At 39.0% G+C, this 24,190-nt stretch overlaps 1 protein-coding gene across 2 annotated transcripts in view; it reads right to left on the reverse strand.

The window, feature by feature from the left end:
- The window catches only part of NOL4 (nucleolar protein 4), a 389,605-nt gene that overhangs the window by 73,779 nt on the left and 291,636 nt on the right, over positions 1-24,190 (reverse strand). The gene's annotated exons all lie outside the window — the stretch shown is intronic.

A 24,190-nucleotide genomic window follows, 5' to 3' on the forward strand; every position in this document is an offset into this window, starting at 1 on the left:
TTTGGAAGATAAAAAGCACTCTTATATGTATTTTAACACTGTATTTAGTGATTTGCTTTAAACTTTTTATTTCATTTTATTTTTCACACATGTCAAAATGTACATGTTAGGCCTGAAGATTACTTAAAACCCTGTAGAATAAAATGGTGACAGTTGTCATTTTTTATGTCAAACAATATTTGCACTACTATTTATTAAACTATATTTTAAGCAAACAAAACTGTTACATTTATTTTAACAAAACATAAAAAATGAGACAAAGTTGAGTAATTAGGCATAAAAAAATGTCAAGACTCAAAACTGAGTGCACCCATGACACGGTGACAAACTACAATACCCAAAGATTGTCTATTGGCAACACTTTAAAAGTCTTTACATGTCATCAGCTTACAGTTAACCATACAGTAAATGATGGTCCTAAAATTATTACTCTCATTCTGGTGTGCATGGCCCAACATGTATTGTGCAATCATTTTTTTGTACATGTGTGCAAGGCAGCAAGGCAGCTTTAACGTGTTTTTTCTTTTATCATTTTATTTTACACTTTAATTTTTTTCCACTTAACCTTAATGCAACACAAATGGGCTGATATGGCTCCTATTGTATAGAGCAGGCCTTTTTTAGTGACAGGTAATTTTTAAGGAGACATCAGGGGTCCAAAAGATCCCAGATGTCTCCAAAAAGACTACCTGCCTCTCTTGCACTTTGATCAAGAAAACAGCATCCTCAATCAACTACTTCACCTGGTACCATGCAACCTCTTGCAGGCAAATGCGCTGTGTTTGCTATCTGCATTTTTGGTGTCATTAACTTTACACTGAAACCTGCTGCATACCTGGTGCGGAAAATACACACAGAACCCAGGTTTCCAACACTGCATACCAGTATGAACTGGCACTCAGGCTTAGGCCCATGCTGTCTGAGCTAACATAGAACATTCTGAAATTGTTACAAATTAGGGAAATAATTCAGCTACACTCTGTTCTTGAAACCTACTTATTAGCTTAATTTGGATTAAAATCAGTTTTGCAGAAAAAGCAATTACACTATAAAAAGGGTTTGAGGTTTTGCACAAAAATCAATAGAGTGATAAGTGCAAGTTGAATTTTAACAAATTTTATATTTTGAAATTAGATTTTTAATTTATTTTATGTATTGTATGAGTATCATGTACATGGTCATTATTGATACAGTAATATTTATCCTAAAAAACAAAGCATGCAATAAAATGCATACAAAAATGTGACAATCCTAACTTATTAACTTACATATTCAGTAGTTAATAGTAACCACAAAAAAAAAAAAAAAAAGCAATTAAGCCCGTTAGCTGGAAATACAGGCGTTTTCCTAGCTAGTAATCAGGCTGGAACTAAGTAAACATTAGAGAAAGAGGAGGGAGTCATTGACCATAATCACAGTTGTTTGGCTGGGATGTTCTGATGAGAAGAATTAAAGGCTGTTTTATGCATACCAGAAATAAGAAACAGTTTCTGATGGGATATCTGATTATAATAATGCATTTGGTGCACTCATTAGACTGTGTGGAAACATTTCTGCAATATCAAAATAGTGCTAGTGCTATGTTTCTGGAGGGAGTCTGCTGAATCTGCTGAGATGCACATGATTAATTCTTATCATTAAATCAGCCAGCGCATACTTCTCTTATGGTTCACAGTGATGGGTAGTTCTTCTACCTTATCAAAGTAATTCAGATTAGAGTTAGGTAAAACATTGAACTCCATAATAGTATAATGCCTTGTACACACGGTCGGACATTCCGACAACAAAATCCGTCGGATTTTTTCTGACGGATTTTGTCCTAAACTGGTGTTGCATACACAAGGTCGGACAAAGTTGATGGAAAATCCGATCGTTTGGAACGTGATGACGTTCCTTCGTTATGACCGGACTACGTTGAGGCTAGTAGCCAATAGCTTTGGTCTCGTAATTTGATCTGATCATGCCTGCCACTTTGTCTAATCGGAATTCTCTACAACCGATTGGAAATAGTCCAATCAGATTTTTTTTGACGGAAAATTTGAGATCCTACTCTCAAATTTTTTCCCTGTGAATTTCCGATGGAAAAAGTCCGATAGAGCCCACACATGATCGGATTTTCCGTCAATATAATCCAATTGGACCTTTTCCGTCTGAATTTTGGACCATGTGTACAGGGCATTAGGTGAGAACAAACTGTCTTCATGGTACAAAATTTTGTCTCAAAATGTTCTCGCTTATAGAAGTTGATTTACTAAAAGCAAAAAGACTGTGCACTTTTCAAAATGCAGTTGCCCATCTGCAAGTGCAGTTGCTCCAGAGCTTAGTAAATTAGGTAAAGCTTCACTTTGCAAAGAATACCTAATCACATGCAAGGAAAATGAACAAAAAAACCCTGAATTTTTGCTTGCAGCACATGAATTGATGATGGTAGTCAGTAGAGCTTCAGCTCATTTACTAAGCTCTGGAGCAACTGCATGTGCAGAGTGCAACAGCATTTTGCAAAGTGCACCGTCTATTTGTCTTTAGTAAAGCAACCCCGTAGTTTGTCTTATTGATTTTTTTCACTTGAAGGTGCAACTAAGTCTTGCAGGATACAGATTTTCATATCTATGGCCTGCTTTATTTCCAAAAGTTAAGCCACCAAATTGACCATGATGCTCTTTACCAAATATCATGTTATTTGTTTTACTTGGCAAACTATTTGTATTCATGCACAGCCAGTTTTATGATCCTAGCACTTTTGTAAGACAGCATAGGCCAGTCCATTGCCTCAGGAAATCTCTTTCTATCTCTTCCTAATTTGTTGACTGGACAATGAAGCAGCAGTAGGACACTGATGAGGTTATCCTTATGCTCCCTCCTCCTGTTAGCATGCATAGCAGAGACTGATTGCTGCCCCCCCCCCCCCTCCCAGTTAGAGCAGCGTGTGCTGGGGATTACAACAGTCTGATATCAATATATATTCTGTTTCCCTTAACAGATAATCCTACAATATTCTACAAAAACACCCCATGCCTAACAGCATCATCTAAACATTTTTTGAATGGGACAATAAAAGCATACCTCAAGAATCTGAAATAAAGCAGGACAGCTGACAAATATTTGAATAATGTTACTGACAGCTATGCCTATTAAATATAAAATCTGATTATGAAAATAGTCTTTCTAGTCAAAGGAAACCTGCAATGAGATAAAAAAAAAAGCTACTACAGATGCCCTACTGTTAATCATGCTAGTTGACTGGCTATCATGCTGATGTTCTGGCTTCAAACTCAAAGGAACTTTCAATTTAAATAAGCTAAATACATTTCAGGAGCATCAAGACAAAAAGTGTTCAAAATCTTACAGCTCGTTTTCTCTGGAAAGCCGCCAAAGCCTACGTTTAAAAGCCTGCCTGCTGCCAGCATGCTGCATAGTGGCACCCTTGCCCTCTGTGTGGAAGCAGTGGTTTATCTGCTGAGGTTTGGCACACTCCATGCTAAGTCAGGAGCAGAGTTCTCCAATCAGCAGGGGGCATGAATAATGCTGAGTGCAGAGTTATAGGCCCGACTCAGCAGGGAGTGTTTCAGACCACTATAGAAAGATGACTTCTTCTCCACTCTGCTGCGAGTGGACAGGCTTTTCTACTCAGGCTGTAGTTGCTTTAGAAAGAAAATGATATGTAAGACATTGAGCACCTTTTGAATTAATGTACTGGGAATAAATTTAGCGGATTTAAACTGAAACTTTAGTCAGGCTTTCAGTGTTTTCTGAGTCACTGTGGCTGATTTACATAAATACATTGAGCATGTTTACATTACAAAGTGAATTTTCCCTTTGCAAGAGAATTTCCCCTAAAGCCTGCTTCTGTCAGACGAGCATGCTGGAAAACCAGCAACTGACCGACTCCTGATCAGCGATAATGGCAGAGATCGCTGATTGGAGTGTTTTGGCAGGGAGGCCGTCCCCCTGTCAGAACACAATAGTTTAGTAGGGGAGATCACTGTACTAAATGTGCATAGTTAGAACAGCGGCTCCAAGTGGAGCTGACAGTTTATTTTGTTCAACCCGCTGGGTTGAACTAAAAAGAACTTGTAGTATATACCATGATTTAACTTAGTAAGTGAGGTGAAGCTGTACTGACTTCTATTTACCAATCATATGCAGGCAAAAAAACATTTTTTTTTCCCTTTCTCGCATATAATTGGGCAATCTTTTCAAGGTGAATTTTCAACACATTCCTTAAGCTAGCTGAAATTTCCCTTGCAAACTGAACATGCTCTACTCTATGCACTACTTGTACTTGTGTTCAGAATATGTCAGGAGTTCTGATTTAGTGGAATTAACATTTGTTCTGGATCAGTAAGTCCAAAAGATCTAAATCCTGAGGATCGCCTTAATAAAAAGTATTGCAGTATTTCCCTCACAGTCTCATGGACTCTGGCTGAAGAGATCAGCGCCCAAGTTCCAAGCTTCACCTATCTACCATATTCATTGCGAAGGGTCTGTTCTTCATTGCTGGATTATTCTTTCTTTAACCATGACCGTGAACGCAGCAAGAGAAGCTCATAAAACAGCAGGTAGCAAGTGACGATGCAGAACACTGTAGTTGATCCACATCACAGTTCATTGATCTTCACTGCTGCACACCAAACAGAAGAAATATTTCCTAAGCTGCATGGGGGGTACAGAGCCAAAAATTCTGAAAGTTAAATCTCTGAAGAAATCCCAGAGAGATATACATAAGAAGCTAATGATCTGTACTAGCAGTCCAAGGGTTCAGGTTGATCCTTTAAAGTCACACCACAAAATATCTATTTGTAGTGGATATTAAGCATCACTGCTGCTCGCCTTTATTTTGCTTGTTCAATCATTTTTATTGACAAATGTTAAATACAAGGGGAAGGTAAAAAGGGGGCACACCTTCTGAGCCCACTTTCTTGGGATGGGCCACCCAGCCCTGGTTAAGGGTAAGATGCAGGTTAGCTGCATAGGTTTAGTGTGTTTAGAATTGGTGGGTGTACTGTCTCTTTAAATTATTTATATTAAGGTCTAGGTGGTCCAATGGGAATCCAGGGAATTTTCTGGAAGTCCCTGGGGAAGTGATAAAAGGGGCTGCTGAGGGTCTCTACCTCCTCTTGCAGCGGCTAGACCTGAAGGAGAAGAAGCTCCCTCCATCCCTGTCGCAGTGCATTTTATGTGGTTGGGTCACCCCGGAATCTGGGGGGGGGGGCTTATTTCTTTGTTAAATAAAGGTTGAGTAGCTCATGTTCTGAAAACTGAGCAAAGGTTTTCTGTAAATATTTGTTTCCATCTGAATATTTGAATTAATATGTTTATATGTATGAATATTTTAAACCAATAAAATTACTGTGGCCAATTTTTGCCAAAATATGGTGTGTGTTTTATTAGCTTTATGGTTGTATCCGGGGAACTAAGGTAATGGGCAAAGTGTGGCCTGCTCCCATAGCGAGGATGAGGTCCTGCTTTAAAATGTCACAAAATAGAAGCCTTTAATTTCTGGTGATCAATTTGATAACATCAGTTGGGAGAATCAGTAGCTTTCAGTGGCAGAGAATCAGTGCTCTTTTTTTTTCTTTTTTGGGGATAATATTTTTACCTTTTGATGCCCTTGGCCTGGAAGCTGTGTGATAATCAACCTGGGAACTTTTTGCCAGTTCAATCATGATCCAGAATTGACAGTACGGCTCCTATGAATGGAGGTGCAAGTGCTTGTATTAACCCCTGCAGCACTGGAAGATAACAGCTGCAGGAGTATTTGGGGTTGGGTGGGAGCAGACCACTGAACATTTCAGTCAACACAGGAGCCACCAGCACATGGAATACGTTTCATTCATTGAAAAAAACTCTCTGGTGCTAATTGAAAAAAAAAAAGAAAAAAACGAACCCTACCCTTTAACGTACATGGGAAAATTTTCAGCTCTCCACTGCTGTGTCTTTTGGTTAACCAGACAAATGATGGAGCATCAAAGCCGTCCAGCTCTCTCACCGACTAGCTACCATAACAAACCTTTCTCACTGCTGCAACTATAGTAACTTATACTGTAGTGATTAATAGTTATCTAGTTATCCCAGTAAATTACACCTATAACATTGTTTGGCAAGTTATATATTTAGAAGCATATTATTTTGATAAAGCGGCAAGGGAAAAGCAGTAAAACTTCTTTTTTCTAACTAGCACATCTTTTAATTGGTACTTGGCTTGTCTGCTGAAAACATTTTGAGTAAAGAATGGCAATCCCTCCAAGGATCTGCAAAGAAAGACCATGGCATGGTAAATAAGTGTTATCTGTTGATGTTTGTGATTAAAGACAAATCTCTTGTGAACAGTCACAATTTTATAAGCTGCACGTTAAAAATGTACAACCAGTCTTATGACTACAAGTACACTTTGTGTAAAATGGATTACCATACCTTTAAAGCAATCCATGTATAAAGTGTATTTTCTGCAAGTACAATACTTACAGCATATGAACATTTTACCTAATATAGTTGATAACATTGGAGATAAAAAGATTACTTGAAATATTGATATAAAAGAGAAAAGTGCATGGGGAGCAGTAAAATAAATCTCACATTCCAAAGTCTCAGGTGAGAATCAGACCAATCATGTTTGTTCAGTAAATAGCGCAAGGAGCCAAGTGCTGAGTGCAAAGTGAAGTACCCAAAGCAACCAATCAATAATGATCCTGTGCTAGTGTGACTTCAGTAAAGTGAATTCTGGTTGAATGCAATTGGACACTGCATCCTGCACTTAGCAAATTGCAACTTGCATTATTTAATGAATAATACCATAAGAATCAAAGGAAACCTATTAACTAGCTAAGTAAATAAAAAACATGCAGCTGAGGTTTCTGCGGACTACACCGTGCCAAAAAAGAGAAACACAAGACTACTGAGTGATATTAAGGGTCCATTCACACCAGCCTCTATGTTACAACACAGAGACAGGTGTGTGGTTTGGTCCGGCCGGACAAGTGCTGTGTTGATGTGCCAATCCCGGTGTATCACGCTGTTCACTTTTTTTTAAAATAAACTTTACTTGAAATGTTAAATAGTGAAATTTCATAAAGTTCTATCAGCCGGCGTGTAGTGACCTGTGCTGCACTGGAAAAAAGTACTGCACTCAGTACTGTGTTTCAGCACACACTGCCGCACGCCACTTCAATGTAGTGGTTCAAAACAGCCACACTGGAGACAAGGCATTTTGTCTTGTCTTGTGGTGGGGGTGTGCTGCGACTGCACTGGATTGCTCACCAATGCAGTCCTACTGCATCTGGTATGAATGGACCCTAACCCAAGAGTTGCGGCATAGCATAGTCATGCATTCAAACATGGCTACACCAGGCCTAAGGAACAGACCTGAGCTGTCTTTAAGGTTTTCAATTTTTTATTTATTCAGGTAGCCAATAAAAGGTAACATCCAACTAGAGCTGCACAATTCTGGATAAAATGAGAATCACGATTGTTTTGCTTAGAATAAAGATTACGATTATCTCATAATTCTCGGCGTAACATCAACTTTCACAAAGAGCAAACAGTGCAAATACACAATAAATTGATAAGAACAATTGTTTGCCAGCTGAACACTTATAATAATTATAATAATAATATATAATTATAACGTAATCACAACACCCCGAAGGTAAATCAAAGATAAAAAGAAGTGCAGCGCAAATTTTTTTATCAAATTCTAGAAATCAGATAAATAATAAAAGTCCAGATATTCAGTGGGATGATCTATAAAGCCCAGACAGCAGCAGAGATCATCCATGTGTGGGAACAGACTGTTTCGTTTTTTTAATTCACTGAAGTGTATTTAAAAAAAAAAAATGTGTGTGAAAGACTGCTGCACAAATACAGTATGACATAAAATATTGCAACAACCGCCATTTTATTCTTTAGGGTCTCTGCTAAAAAAAAAAAAATATATATATATATATATATATATATATATATATATTGTTTAGGGGTTAAGTAATTTTCTAGCAAAAAAATACTGATATTATCTTGTAAGCAACGAATGTCAGAAAAAGGTTTAATCTTTAAATGGTTAAACTGACCTCATTTACAGACCAAAGTTCCTTTGATCTAAAACAACCAAAAGATAGATTGTTTCTCTTTATCTCCCACTGAGCAATGTTGTGAAAAACTTGGCAGTCTGACTTTTTTTTAATTTATCTTTTGACAGCTGTCAGCTACGAGCAAATAGAAATGCCAAATTAAGATTGTGAGGGGGGGCTGAATTGAGATCAAGATTTTTTAATGATTAATCATGCAACTCTACATCCAACTTCACATTTACTGTCGTGTATGAGTAACTAACATGGTACAACAAGCAAGTGGAAACAGTGAGGTGGTGTCCAAAGCTAAGATTTAATTACATACCAATCTCATAACTAAAAAAGTGAATTAACTGCAGTTTATGCTAGCCAAAGATTCAAAAACTTTTCAAACTTGCTTTAAATTTAAGGGTATGTGTTTTTTTTTTTATGTGGTAATTATGAAGAGTAGAATTTAAAACAGAACTTCGGAATTTCAAGATAAGGTGAAGTTGGGATATCCAGTTAAGAATCAAAGCTTTCTTTGAATAAAAAAGGAGTAACTCAAGTAGAGATCTAATAGCATTAGGAGGCGAGTATTCCTCTTCCCTGTCCACCAGGCAAGGGTAAGGTTATATTGAATCATATACATATGAAAACTCGTATACTAAAACCAGTAACTGTTACTCAATACTTAACCATCTCTGAGCATGTCCAGATCGTTTAAAAGAAATTGGCTTGACCACTAGGGCACTTCAACCATTGGGGCTGCCATGAATAAGTCCAGAAATGCTTCATTTTATAAAAAATAAAGAAAGAAAGCAGATGTACTTTAATCACTTAAGCCCTGGACCAATTTGCAGCCAAAGGACCAGGCCCCTTTTGGCAATTCGGCACTGTGTCGCTTTGATTGACAATTGCGTGGTCGTGCGACGTGACAAAATGTATGTCCTTTTTTTCCCACAAATAGAGCTTTCTTTTGGTGGTATTTGATCACCTCTGCGGTTTTTATTTTTTGCACCATAAACAAAAATAGAGCAACAATTTTGAAAAAAATGCAATATTTTTTACTTTTTGCTATAATAAATATCCCCAAAAAATATATAAAAAAAATTGATTCCCTCAGTTTAGGCCAATACATATTCTTCTACATATTTTTGGTAAAAAAAAAATCGCAATTAGCGATTATTGATTGGTTTGCGCAAAAATGATAGCGTTTACAAAATAGGGGATAGTTTTAAAGCATTTTTATTAATTTTTTTTTTTACTAGTAATGGCGGCGAGCAGCGATTTTTATTGTGACTGCGACATTATTAGCGGACACATCAGACATTTTTGACACATTTTTGGGACCATTGTCATTTATACAGCAATCAGTGATATTTAAATGCACTGATTCCTGTGTAAATGACACTGGCAGTGAAGGAGTTAACCACTAGGGGGCAGTGTAGGTGTTATGTATGATGTTATGTGTTTTTTATTGTAGGGGGCGTGACCTGGCATGTGACATCACTGATCGTCCTTCCCTTTAAAAGGGAACAGACGATCGGTGACAGCTACACTAGGAAGCACGGGAGAGGTTTGTTTACACAGACCTCTCCTCTTTCTTCAGCTCTGTGAACCGATTGCGGGACACCAGCGGAGATCGGGTCTGCGGGTCCCGCGGCCACGGAGCTCAGATCCGGGTCGGGAGTGTGCCGCCGGCGGCTCGCTCCTGTCCCACGGCTGGGCACTTAAAGAGCCACGTACAGGTACGTGATTGTGCCCAGCCGTGCCATTCTGCCGACGTATATCGGCGTGAGGCGGTCCTTAACCACTTCCCACCCGGCCAATGCATATATACGGCCGGGTGGGAGCCGTCTACTCCTGATAGGACGTTCAGGAACGTCCTTCAGGAGCAGCGGGATCGCGCGCGCGCCCGCGCAGCGGCGCGATCCCGATGTGCTCGTGTCACCCGGACACGGCACATCTCAGATCGGCAGGAGGGCTCTGTGATTGGCCCTCCTGATCACATGACGGCCGTGTCCAATCACGGCCGTCATGTGATGTAAACAAACAGCCGGTTGCTAGGCAATCGGCTCTCCTCTCCTCACGCGGAAGTCACCGCTGAGGAGAGGAGAGCAGAACGCTGCAGCCGGCTGATGATCAGTGAGTATGGGCTGCTTTTTACAGCTTTTTACTCACTGATCATCAGTGTAGTGTAAACACACAACACACCACACAGTACAAACACAGTCCCCACATATGTCCCCAAAACACACATGTCCCCAAAACATACATGTCCCCAAATAATAAAAACACATGTCCCTAATAATAAAAACATGTCCCCCACATATGTCCCACTAAAATCACATGTCCCAATGATTATCTGCACACATATGTACGTGATCATTTGCGTACATATGTCCGTGATCACACAAACCAATTATTATACACTTAACGGAATTTTATTTACAAAAAACATGTAGCAGAATACATTTTGGCTTAAATTTATGACAAAATTAGATTTTATTGGATTTCTTTTCAAATAGAAAAAAGAAAATATTGTTTTTTTTTCCAAATTTCCGCTATTTTTGCGCTTATATCGCAAAAAAAAAAAAAACGGAGTCGTGAATAAATAACACCAAAATAAAGCTCTATTTGTGCGAACAAAATGATAACAATTTCATTTGGGTACAGTGTAGCACGACCGCGCAATTGTCACTGAAAGCGCTAGAGCGCTGAAAGCTGAAAATTGGGCTGGGAAGGAAGGGGGTGAAAGTGCCCTGTATTGTAGTGGTTAAGTGGTTAAGGAAGTAGGATGTTCATTTTGCAAGGAAAGATGTATTTTGTATGCCATTTCCCCCAAGAATTTAGTCAATGTGGTGAAATGACACTTCGCAAAGAATACCAACATTTTTTCTTGCACTTGTTTGGATGATGGGAGTCAGTAGAACTTCATCTCATTCACTAAGATCTGGAGAAAACTCTCTTGTAAAGTTTAACTTCTCTTGCAAAGTGAACAGCCTAATTGTCTTTAGTAAATCCACCCCTAAGACTTTATGCTTGGAAGTTCCAAGCTGCTATTTCATGGCTGACATGTAGCATTTACTGTAGTACTTGACTCCATTCCAAACTGTTTTACAAACTTGAAATTTTATTTATTTGGGTAGCCAATAAATATAGTGTAACTTAGCATTTTGCTGCTTCTAACAATGGCTAACACGATACAACACTATTGTTAAGAAATAAAAAATATTTTGGCAAATTAGACATATCAGAATACTGTATGTTATAATTTGCATAAAATTTATAAATTGAATATTTCAAAGGTTGTTGTTTTTTTTTTCTCTTTTTAACTTGGAACTGCAGTTTGTAAGAGTATTATCTGTATCCAGTCCATACTTGACAAAGCCTAGCTACTGTACAGCACCTGGTATTTACTTAGCAGCTGACTAGTCCTCCGGGCTCTATAGTTCACTTCAGGAGCACACACCAATGTAATGAATGTATCTGCCCCGGACTGTCACTGGACTCATGATTTATGCAAGGATACAGAAGATCAAGTTGAATGAAAAGCGAAGGAGCCCAAAGTCACATGCGGATTAAACACGGTTTACTGCTAAAAATAGAATACGAAGTACTCCTCAGCTCTTGTGTCTGCTGTGCCTAAAGCACCCCTGAGTGATTAAGTCTTTTAGATCATGCACAGAGTTCAGAAACATGGCACAAGCAGCCCGTACCGTGACCTGGACTCCTAAACTAGAATTGAATATATTACAATCTTGCAAGCTTGAAAACATTTTGTAGCACTAGAGATAAATCCAACACAAGATAAACTGCAAAAGAAATGTTTATACCTCAGGGCACATAAATCAGAGGGAAGAGAGTCCTATGGTAAATGAAAAAGCTCTGCAATATACACTTCTATGTTCACTCTCTCTGCAAACTGCAGGGGCTGCAAACGTGGTGCAGCCGCTGCTTATCTTAAAATGCACAGTAGGTGGCACTGCTGACTTCAAACACCAGCCCATCAGCTGAACGCAGTGTGAGCTTTGCTGAGTTATATTAAATATCCAACCATCATATCACTGTCTTAGGAGCTGTTTTAGTATCTAAGATTCCCTTAAATGCAATGAAAAATGCACTACCATGTGCTAATTTCTCTATTTTCGCTATTAAAATCTATTTTTGAATAAGAATAACTTGCTAAAAGTTGCAGTAGAATTGGAAATTGAGTAAAATATGAAAGTGTTTGCTTACAAAATCTATACTAATATAAAGGACATAAAGATAGGCAATGATCTTTTATTTGCTTTGCATATCTGGATGAGCCAGTTTTAGCTAGCTTGCATGTTGATTTATTCACAATGTAACTAGCCTGGCCATATATTCAGAACAATTTATTTTAGAGAGTTATTCTATTGGTTCACTTAATTGAAAAGGAGTGTTAGATACAATGGGTGCTAAATGTTGGCACATGGGCATTTCATGTGGTGATCTACATACATTAGGGAAGCTCTTTGAAATTGATCATGCATATGTGAAGCAAATTACTATTTACCTGTGATTATTTATTTTATTTTTGAATTCATATAAAAGGCACAACATATGTAAAGGACAGATTTTTTTTATGTCTTACATTGTCATCCATAGACATAATGGGGCATATCTTAATAAAGACATTTCTGGTAAAGATAATATATTGGTGTATTTAGAATTTTATTAATGATGGAATATGTGGCCGAAATTTTAAACTACTGCAAGTTGATCTTTTCCTGAAGGATTTTTAATAAGGGACCAGTCACACCCATCAATGTCTCAACGTATTTAAATCCATTTTCTTCATGTACTTATTACACATTTTAATTTTACATTTTTTTTTTTTTATTTATGTGTATAGTCCCCACAGACTGTGTAGTGCTTTACGGTAATTAGCCACTGACAACAGTTTACACTCCTGAAAGAGCTAACAGTCTGATACCCTAATGCTGCGTACACACCATCGGAATTTTGGTCGGAAAAAGCTCTGATGGGTTTCGAAACGGAATTCCGATGGGATTTCGCTCAAGCTGTCTTGCATACACACGGTCACACCAAATTCCGACCGTCAAGAACGCAGTAACGTACAACACGTACGACGGGACTAGAAAAAGGAAGTTCAATAGCCAGTAGCCAATAGCTTCCGTCTCGTAGTTGAATCTGAGCATGCGTGAGTTTTTGTGCGTCTGAATTGCATACACACGATTGGAATTTCCGACAGAAACTTTTTCCGTTGGAAAAATTGAGAACATGCTCTCAATTTTTTGCTGGCGGAAATTCGGCCAGCAAAATTCCGATACACACGGTCGCATTTCCTGACGAAAAGCTCTCATTGGTCTTTTGCTGGCCGAAATTCCGACTGCGTGTACGCGGCATTATTATGCCAGGGCCAATTTTAGGTAGATGCCAAACACCCTGCCAGTGACTCAGGAGGAAATCCAAGTAAACTCTCAGAGAACATACACATTGCATGCATATTGTATGCATTGCACTTTTGTACTTTTCAAGGATGCTTCAGGGCAAACATTTTTAAAAAGTTGTTATAGCTACTAGTTCTAAAACTGAATAGAAATTACATTAAACCTGAAATGATATAAGCGTCTGTGTTCTTTTTCTTGTTTTCTGACACTGTAGTGTTGTTTTACTACAGTATTTAGGCATAAGTGTAAATACGAACAAACCAATTTATAATAATGACACATTGGGAGGTTATTTACGAAAGGCAAATCCACTTTGCACTGCAAGTGCACTTGGAAGTGCAGTAGCTCTGAATCTAAGGAGTAGATCTGAAATGAGGGGAAGCTCTGCTGATTTTATCACCCAATCATGTGCAAGCTAAAATGCTTTTTTTTTTTCCTTGCATGTCCCCCTCAGATCTACAGCGACAGCACTTTCAAGTGCAATTGCAGTGCAAAGTGGATTTTCCTTTAGTAAATAACCCCCATATTATCTGAGTTTTGTATGTATTTCACAATACTATGGATGCAACTTTAAAGCTGAACTTCATGCAGGTATCTAAATACACAGTTAAAATGTATATGGCAATTGTCTTGGCTACCCTTCACACACTTTGTAATTCTATGTAACTAATTTTGTGATCCAGACATTTCTGCTTGATCACAATAGCCATATTCTTAACCTATATGGCAGCAGCACAATGATTATGTCACCTCGCTGTTCTCTTCTTGTCAGTACGTTATTTGCAACACATGCGCATGTTGTAAAGCCTAGCTGGCACTGAATTTCCATCCTCCTTCTCCCAGTCTGGATGGTCATGCACAGGAAATTAATATTAGAATACATTTAAATAAATTGTACTTGTTGCATTATAATAAGATCTGCTGACTTCAATCATTTAGTTTTTTTTTTTTCCTTGCATGTGATTGGGCATGCTTTGCTAAGTGAAGCTTTCCTTCACTATCTAAGCACTCGAGCAACTGCTCTTGCAAACTGCACAGTCTATTTGCCTTTAGTAAATCAACCCCATTATGCCCAGCAGATATACTGCAGGTCTGTAGCACTGAACTGTTCCTGCTGATTCATTCAAATACTGCTAGCACAAGCCATGTCAGGGAACGCCAAGGCAACTAATCCAAGTCAGCAGGCAGAATCTAGGTCAAAGTACAAGCAGGAGGTCAGGGAAGGAGGGAAGACTCATGGTATACCTAACGTAGCATGTGGCATTAGAAAGAGTGGATAAAGGAGAACTAAAGTCAAAGTAAAATGTATACTATATTGGGTTATTAAAAATTGCTTTTCTTTTACATTTATAATAAAAGGTCAAATGACACTGCAACTAATGATTTTTTTCTCCGCAGTGGTTAGTATCATTTGACAAAAGTGTACTGCACTGTTTTCTAATGGTTAGTAAATCTGAAATCCACAGTTTTTATTTTAGGTTTAGTGCTGTGCTATAGGCCCAAACCATTTCTGAATACATTTTTTTAATTTACATTTTTATTTTACATAGCATCACCATCTTCTATGGTGCTGCACTAAGTATTACAAACAATGTATAGTAATGTCAATAATACAAATACAAAAATGCTCCAATGCAAAGTACGTACAGTTGTGTAGTGGACAAATGCAGCAACAAATATAGAAAGGGAGAAACCTGGGCTCCTATGAGCTTAAAGTCAAACTGGGTATCCAGAAACAAATAAGCTGGCACTTGTTAATAATGTTTAATGTATATATCTGTTAGAGTTCAGAGTCTAGAGTTTCTTTATATAAGCCGATTCTTTATTTAGGCCAATCCCAATATGGTTATATGCTCTTCTGATATTCACACACACCAACATTTGCATCTACATTTATGTTTAATAAAATATGTAATGATTTATTAATATTTAATCAATATCTAATCTCTATCTTTTTCTTAGATAGAGCCCTGTCATGTATTTATTGTTGGCTGTGTCCCACTGGGAAGAATCCAACTGACCACTGTAGTTGGAAAGAAAGTGATGATAAAAAGAAAATGAACAGAGGATCTAACTATTCTGTCTTCTATCCAAAACAGAAAAAAGATTTTGCCATAGATACACTTTAATATTTAAAAAATAAATAAATAATAAGTAGTAGAAAAATGCCACACTAACTATCTTGAAAGAATGGTCCAATTTTTTTTCATTTGAAACTCATTGAAAGAAATTGTATATTGAATTTATTTTATTACAGTGTAACTAATGTCAAACTCCAATGCTGCAGCTACAAATGCTTTTCTTATAAGTTGTACAACATGTCCCAATGTATTAACCCTTGTACACATGGTCGGACATTCCGATCACAAAATCCGTCAGATTTTTTCAGACAAAGTTGTCGGAAAATCCAATCGTTCGGAACGTGATGACGTTCGTTCGCTACGACGGGACTACGTTCAGGCTAGTAGCTAATAGCTTTGGTCTCATTTGATCTGAGCATGCGTGGCACTTTGTCCGATCAGAATTCTCTACAAACGATTGGACAAAGTCTGATCGGATCATGTTGTCGGAAATGTTTTATATCCAGCTCTCAAACTTTGTTGGTCGGACATTCCGATGGAAAAAGTCCGATGGAGCCCACACAAGGTCGGATCATCTGACAACATGGTCCGATCGGACATTTTCCATCGGAATGTCCGACCGTGTGTACGGGGGCTTAGTGATCTTGATTAAAAACCAAAGTTAGAAAAAAGCAGTTACATAGTTACATAATTACATACAGTAGTTAGTCTGGTTGAACAAAAGTCCATTCAGTTCAACCAGTACCTCACTAGAAATTAAAGTGAAGCTCTAACCAAAGAGGGAAGTTCAGCTTTAAAGTGTTGCTAAACCCAGGACCCTGTATTTATATCAGTTCTCCCACAGTACACATAACATGGAAAGGCAATTATTTTAGTAAATATAAACTGTTAAATGCCTTTTCTCATCAGCAGTATATAGCAGTCGTGTGACTTCTATCAGTGTCCAGCAGAGCACTGGTTAAAGCCTGTAGGAGGAGTTTTAATTCTCGCCTGATCATCCTATGAGGCTGCAGGACCCCTGACCCTCTGTCTGGACAGTACATATTGGCCTTTCTCAAGCGCCTAATTGATGAGTAACAGTCTTGTGGGTCTTATAATGCTCTGTATATCTTTTATACTGTGCATGCTATGGATTATTATGAATGAATCTGCTCCTCCATATCCCCAGAAACTCCTGTGCTGATAAAATGTTTGTCTTTGGATCGAAAACTCTATCCAGTCCAACTCTTGCTGACGGGTTTTTATGCCGACAAAAGCCTTCACCGGGTCTTTTATCATTGTTATTGAATAATCTACTTCTGCCTGTAGCTGACACTTAGGCTGAATTCTGCTCTTCAGTTTCAATACCAGTTTCTCTAGCTGGCCAATTCTATCAGTGCAGATGTGGCATCCCCCGGGCATGATCCAACCTTTCTCTCTCTCTCTCTCTGTGCACCCGGGGATTAGCCTGACTTCCCGAATTTCTCTCCTCTGCACAGTGAGAGCTAATCTTTCGTGTATGAAGCAGGGGAGGGTGTTGCCATGACAACAAGCACATTCTGTCAGTGGGGCTGATCCTGCTGCGCCCAGCCGAAAAAAAAAGGGATGTCTGAGAAACACATGCCCTTCTCTCCTCTCCTGGATGTTTCCTTCAGGATTTCTATAGTCAAACAATTTAACTCAGTCCTGTCCAAGCAATTTCATGAAGGTGACTCAATACGTATTACAACCATGAACTATAACTATAACTATTCTATAATGATATTGTATGGGTGCTGAGGATAACAGAGATGAGTGCCATCAACTGGCCAGATGGACATTCCTGACTTAAGTTGGTTTATTAACGTTATAGTGACATGAACAAAGGCATGCAGACCCATCCGATATCAGCTTGCATAGATCTGTTGTATAAATGCTACTAGAAGTTGATGCATGATAGCTTCTATTAATTAATACACAACATTGCTTTAATTTAATATGATCTAAAGACTTGCAGGCTTTCTTTTTTTTTAAGATGATACAATTCCATACACGATTTTAAAATGCTTCAGCATATTCTTTTTTGTGGGGTTTTAAAGGCTTGGTCTTTCAGCAGAATAAAGGCTGCCACTACTTGCAGGGTTAATGTAACCCTATTAGTATTAGAGCAGCTCATATACAGATGGAGTGGATGTGGTCTCAGTAGGAACACAGAGCTCTTGGCCTGGGAGAGGGGGTGAGGAATGCTGCTGCTGCTGACAAGAGTAAATCTCTGCAGGCACAATCTTTCTTGCTTACTGAAAAAAAAGACATAGCCACGAGGAGATCATGGAAATACTACTTACTTCACAGGCAAGACTATGGAGACCACGTACACCATATGCATCTGTGTATTTCTGCAATCCATTAATAAAACATAATAAACACCATGTTATGTACATAACCACCTGATGGAAGAGCTGTTGTCATTCTCTCTGGCAGCAACAAAATCTGTATAACGAACACGGAGGAAATAACCAAAATCAACCAACCACATTGTGCAGTATTTTGGAGTTTTATACACATACATAAGGAGATTATATTTGCTGGGACCCTTATCCTGATAGCTATAGCCTGATGATAAAATCTAGGTATTCCCACCATGCAAATTACATTTATTTTCATTAGGTATCTCCATGTTTTGGTTTCTTTTGGGACTTCTGCTGACACTCATTCTGATTTACATTGGTAGATGTCCCCCATGGGAGAGTCCACCTCCACCTTTCCATGCCTTTTGTTTGATACCAAATTGCTTAATACCCCTACAAATGGCAATTGAGTTACAAGATTCCCCTTCAGTTGGGTTTGCTGTTCGTAAACCAAACCTAGACAGATTTATTTATCCCTATACTCGATCATGTTCAGATAAAATAAGTAAACAGGAATTTATTTTGTGAAGATTACCAACTCCTTTAGTCAATCGGCCTCAGTATCTTACAGCTATTTGAGAGATTATCACAGACTTTTGCTAGCATATTACAGTTCAGAGATATTATCTATGAATTCCAGGTTAGGATCTCCAATCTTTTTACTAAAGAGTGTCCCAGAGTACGGTTTAATATTTTTTTGAAGTTGTCGCCAGAGAATATCATGAAAAAGCTATTCTACCACTGACTTACAAGCCTTTGATTTACTGTTTTACTTCACTCAGATGACTTTGATGTGCTTCTAGATATTGAGGCATGTTTGACCCACATTAACATTTTTAATATAAGATTAATCAAAGATTGGGTTGCAAGCAGCTCAACAATGACCATTGTGTTGGATGTCTCAGAAGACTTGTATCCATAACATCTGCAGTCACATCATTTTTTCATTTTACTCTTCACTGCCAGTTTAACAGAGTCAGTATAAGGTCCAGAGCAATAGGCTTTTCTCATCTGGGTCACTGAGCCATGCCATTAATAAATGAAGACTCTGCAATTCACTAAAGCGTAGATCAGTCTTGTGTTCAATATCTATTTAGGCATCAAAGAAATGATGCCATTGTGCTATCTGTGTTCCAGCTCTCATTACTGTGCCATTATTATTTTGAAACACTGATTTTTATTTAAAGACAATTATTTAATTTGGGGATTTACAAAGTCTCATGCTAATTAAAAAATGTATTTTACATAAAGGGAATTATTCATCAGGTTGTTCATACTAGTATTTCTTTAACTGATACATGTTAAGCTGGCCATAGGTGGATAGAATTTCAATTAAAAATTCTTGGGAAACGTCTTAGGAAAATTCTTACAAAAATTCTCAGAACATTTGAATGTTGTTCTTTTAATGTTTTCTTTTAACATTTAAAAAATCTTTATTAAAAGGCTGTTCAAAACTATTTATAACAAAGAGATTGGACACTAGTAGCAGGAACTGCGGATATACAGAAAAAAAATAGAAAAATATTCTGTAAACCATGCCAGAAATACCATGTAAGAAACCAGTTATGCAGTCAAGTAGCAGCACGGCTATAACAGTTAAAGTGTTTTTAAAGGTTTTTTTTTATTTTTTTATTAAAATAACGAACATGATCCTCTTCTTCTTGGCTGAACTCCAGTCCACCCATGCGGACTCGCTCCCAAGTCCTGCTGCTGCGTCCATTGACACAGGATTTGATTGACTGGTAGCTTGATTTGATTTGCTATCCATCTGTCCAATGAGTAGAGAGACAGTGGCTGGAGCTGCTGGGCTTGTGGACACCGCTGGATCGGGCTCAGGTAACAAAAAGGAAGGGGGGGGGGCCGAATGCATTAAAGTGAAAAATCTTGAGACTTTACAACCACTTTAACCTCCCTGGCGGTATGATTCAGTCTGGAATTAGGTGCTGAAAGCGGTACAATTATTTTGCACGGAAATCTGGCTTTTATTTTGTAGTCCTGTAATTCTTAGGAATAATGCTCTTAAATCTGTTCAAACCAGAGTCTAGCAGACATCCGGGGTATGATAAAGTTTATAATATAATAAAGAATAATAAAAATTATTCAATAATGTAATAAAATCCTAAAACACTGAAAAATTTACACTTTTTGGTTGCTATGGACAATCTCCAAATTCCAGGCAGTAAAAAACAGTATTTATAATATAAAAGTGCATGCAGGGCATTGCACAGACCACTAGGGACAAAGGGGGTGTGTATTTTTTAATACAGCACTGTAATCTGTAAGATTACAGTGCTGTTTGTGTTTAGTGTGTTTTTACTTTTTTGAATTTGCCGCCGTTCTCCGCTCCCGTGCGCCGTAACGCCGCAGGGAACGGAGCTCGGCGGCATTCGGCACTGTGAATCGAGCGAAGGCAGCTCGATCACACAGCGCGGCGGACATTGCTGGATCCAGGGGACAAGGTGAGCAACGCTCCCTGTGTCATCCCCTGCATCGAGCAAAGCCATCCCGAGTCTGGCTCGGGGTTACCGCTCCTGTCAGTATATTCCTACCCCGAGCCAGACTCGGGATTACCGCTAGGGGGGTTAAGGCCTGTTAGTCCACAGCCAGACATTCTACAGAAATATAACAAACTAAGATATAAACTAATAAAAGGAAGAGAGAACACAGGAATGGAGAGTAAAGGAGTAGTCCCAGAGGTACCAAGTATTGCGTAAACAATAAAATGAGTGGTCCAAGTACTGCAATATTATCACATGTCTTCCCCCTACAAGGAATCATAATCCTGGGAACATGTGAATAAAGTCCAGAATTTCTCTTCAGTGCCCTTGAAAGCTGCCATGAGGCTTTCCACACAGTGAATCTCTGTGATTTTGGCAAGCCACAGTGTGGGGGAGTCTCCCTCTTCCAGAGGGCCAGAAAACAAGCCCTTGCGGCGATGTTTACAGGGTGAACCAACATAGTCCTTTTATAGGGCTTCTTAGGCAAATATGACACGTCTAACAAGTGTTTTTTGTCAGGGTCCATGCCCAAATCAGTAAACTGTTTGATAACCCAACGGTGGACCGAAAGTGCTGCAGCTTGTCACAGGTCCAGAAGATATGTAGGAGAGTACCCTCTACTTTCTGGCATCTTCAACAATTACTAGAGGTACTAGGGAATAAATTAAATGTAAAACCGATGGAACACCGTACCAGCTTTCCAGAATTTTGTATTTCAGTTCTTGGTACCTGTTGCTATAAATGAATTATTTGAAAAACATAAAATGTCTTCTTTGTGAGCGGGTGAAAAAGTGAAACCCAAGTCTCGTTCCGATTTAAGTAGAAATAATGGTACAAAATCCTTCTCCGGAAGGAATAAAAACTTGTATGCAGTGGAGACCACACGAGGAGAAGAATCCATACATAAACATTCAAGAACGGTCTCAAGCATGTGTCAAAGAGAGACAGTGATTTTTTTCGGCCCATCTCACAAACAAAATCTTTCACACGGTATGTGGCTAGCTTCAATAGTATCAAAACTGGTTGCCTGAGATTCCCAGGCAGAAATTCCAGGCTTTCCAAGATTGGTGTCAGGCTAGAATCTTGCGAGAGGATTTTGCCAGCATTGTTAGCCTGCAGTAGGGTGTATCATTTAGGACCAATCAACAGGTGACCCCTAAGGTCCACCAAAAGCACCTGACGGAGCCAGGGGAGACAGGGCACAGAAATCTCCGTGGCACATTGTTCTAGAGAAATCCACTGTTATAGTCTCTGCACCAGGGAATCATCCTAACCAAATATGTTACTTGATAGTGCTTGATCAGGTCTGGGAACACAATCCCACCATATAGTTTAGGTCTGAAGAGATGCAGATGAGACAATTTTGGATGTAAGCGAGCCCAGACAAAGTGATTAAAGTCTCCCCGAAGCGCTTTCAGATAACCCTGGAGAATTATAAATGGAAGAGTCTGCAGTAAGTTAATTACTCTGAGGGTGACTGTCTTCTTGTAAATCGCCATCCGTCCAAACCAGGTATGAGTCCAGCTATACGATTTCTGAAGATGCTTGTCAATTGATCACAATGGAGTGATCTTGGTACCCAAATATGTTATATGGGATTTGGCCCACTGAAAGGGAAACTCCCTCTGCAAGTGTTTTACACAGGATGGGGTCAAAGGGAGATTCAAGGCCTCTGATTTGTGGTAGTTGGTGTTAATATTGAACAGATCCCCAAACATGTGTAGCTTTTTAATGAGTTTCAGAAAAGTCACCACAGGCAAAGAAATAAAAAAGAGAAGGTCGTTCTCATTGGCAGTGACCTTGTGGATCTTTCTGGGCTCTAATGTTAGAATAAATAAAGAGCCAAGAGAGCACTACCCTGCTGTGTTCAATTTGCAAGCGAGAAGTATGGGGGGACAGCTTAATTCGCCATTATCCAGCGGCACACGTGTTCACCAATCCTGATATGCTGCAAGCTTGTCTGGAGAAAGTGCCAGTCTACCCAATTGAATGCCTCCTCAGCATCGGTGGATACCCCGTGCCTTATTAAATTCCCTCATGCTGAAAAGTTTTATCCCTATTGTGGGGTCACCAGTATGGTATTTGTACATTTAAATCATATCCCCTCTCAAGCCTCCCTTTTCCAGAGAGACCAAGTTCAGTGCTCGTAACCTTACCTCATAACTAATGTCCTCCATTACCTTTATTCATTTTGTTTCCCTTCTCTGGACACTCTCCAGTTCCAGCACATTCTTCCTGAGGACTGGTGCCCAGAACTGGACAGCGTACTCCAGGGCCGGCCGGAGTCTTGTAGAGTGGGAAAATTGTTGTTTTATCTCTGGAATTAATCCCCTTTTGAATGCATGGCAATATTCTGTTTGCTTTTCTTGCAGCAGCTTGGCATTGCATGCCATTACTGAGCCAGTCATCTACTAGGACCCCCAGGTCCTTTTCCATCCTAGATTCCCCAGAGGTTCTCCCCTACTGAGTGGATTGCAATCATATTGTTGCCATCCAAATGCATTATTTTACATTTTTCTACATTAAACCTCATTTGCCATGTAGTTGCCCACCCCATTAATCTTCATGCAAAGTTTCCACATCCTGCACAGAAGTTATTTCCCTGCTTAGCTTAGTATCATCCACAAATACAGAGATTGAGCTGTTTATCCCATCCTCCAGGTCGTTTATGAATAAATTAAATAGGATTGGTCCCAGGACAGAACCCTGGGGGACCCCACTTACCACCCCTGCCCATCCAGAGTACTCACCATTTATCACTACCCTCTGAACTCGCCCTTGTAGCCAGTTTTCCATTAAATGTACTCACCCTATGGTCCATGCCAATGGACCTTACTTTGTACAGTAAATGTTTATGGAGAACTGTATCAAATGCTTTTCCAAAATCCAGATACACCATGTTTACGGGCCCTCCTTTATCTAGATGTCAGCTCCCCTCCTCATAGAAGGTTAATAGATTGGTTTGGCAAGAATGATTCTTCATGACTCCATGCTGATTACTGCTGATACCGTTGTCATTACTAAAATCTTGTATATAGTCCCTTATCATCCCCTCCAAGAGCCTGCATACTATTGATGTTAGGCTAATTAGTCTGTAATTTCCAGGGAAGTAACTTGGCCCTTTTTTAAATATTGGTGCTACATTGGCTTTTCTCCAATCAGCTGGTACCATTCCAGTCAGTACACTGTTCCTAAAAATTAGGAACAATGGCCTGGCAATTACTTGACTGAGTTCCTTAAGGACCCTCGGGTGCAAGCCATCTGGTCTCAGTGACTTATTAATGTTACGTTTTTCAAGTCTATTTCCAATTCTGTCCTCTGTTAGTCATGAGGTTGCTTCCTCTGACATCTCATAAGGATAAAAATTGCAGTTTTGTTTACTGAAGTCCCCCGATTCCCTTGTGAAGACTGAGAAGAAGAATAAATTCAATACCTTTGCCATCTCTCCATCCTTAGTAAACAGATTGCCTTCATCATTCTTTATGGGACTGATATGATCTGACCTCCCTTTCTTACAATTTATGTACTTAAAGAATTTCTTGGGATTTTTCTTACTCTCCCCCACTATGTGCCTTTCGTGTTCTATCTTAGCCACCCTGATTGCACCCTTACATTTCTTGTTGCATTCTTTGTAAAGTTGAAAGCTGATGATCCCTGAGCATTGTATTTTTTGAAGGCCTTCTCCTTTGCTTTTATGTGCATTTTTACGTTGGAGTTAAGCCACCCAGGACTTGTATTAGCTCTTTTAAATTTGTTTCCCAT

This window comes from Lithobates pipiens, unplaced genomic scaffold (genome assembly GCF_037356315.1).
Source record: "Lithobates pipiens isolate NorthernLeopardFrog02 unplaced genomic scaffold, aLitPip1_a1.2 Scaffold_19, whole genome shotgun sequence".
NCBI lineage: Eukaryota > Metazoa > Chordata > Amphibia > Anura > Ranidae > Lithobates > Lithobates pipiens.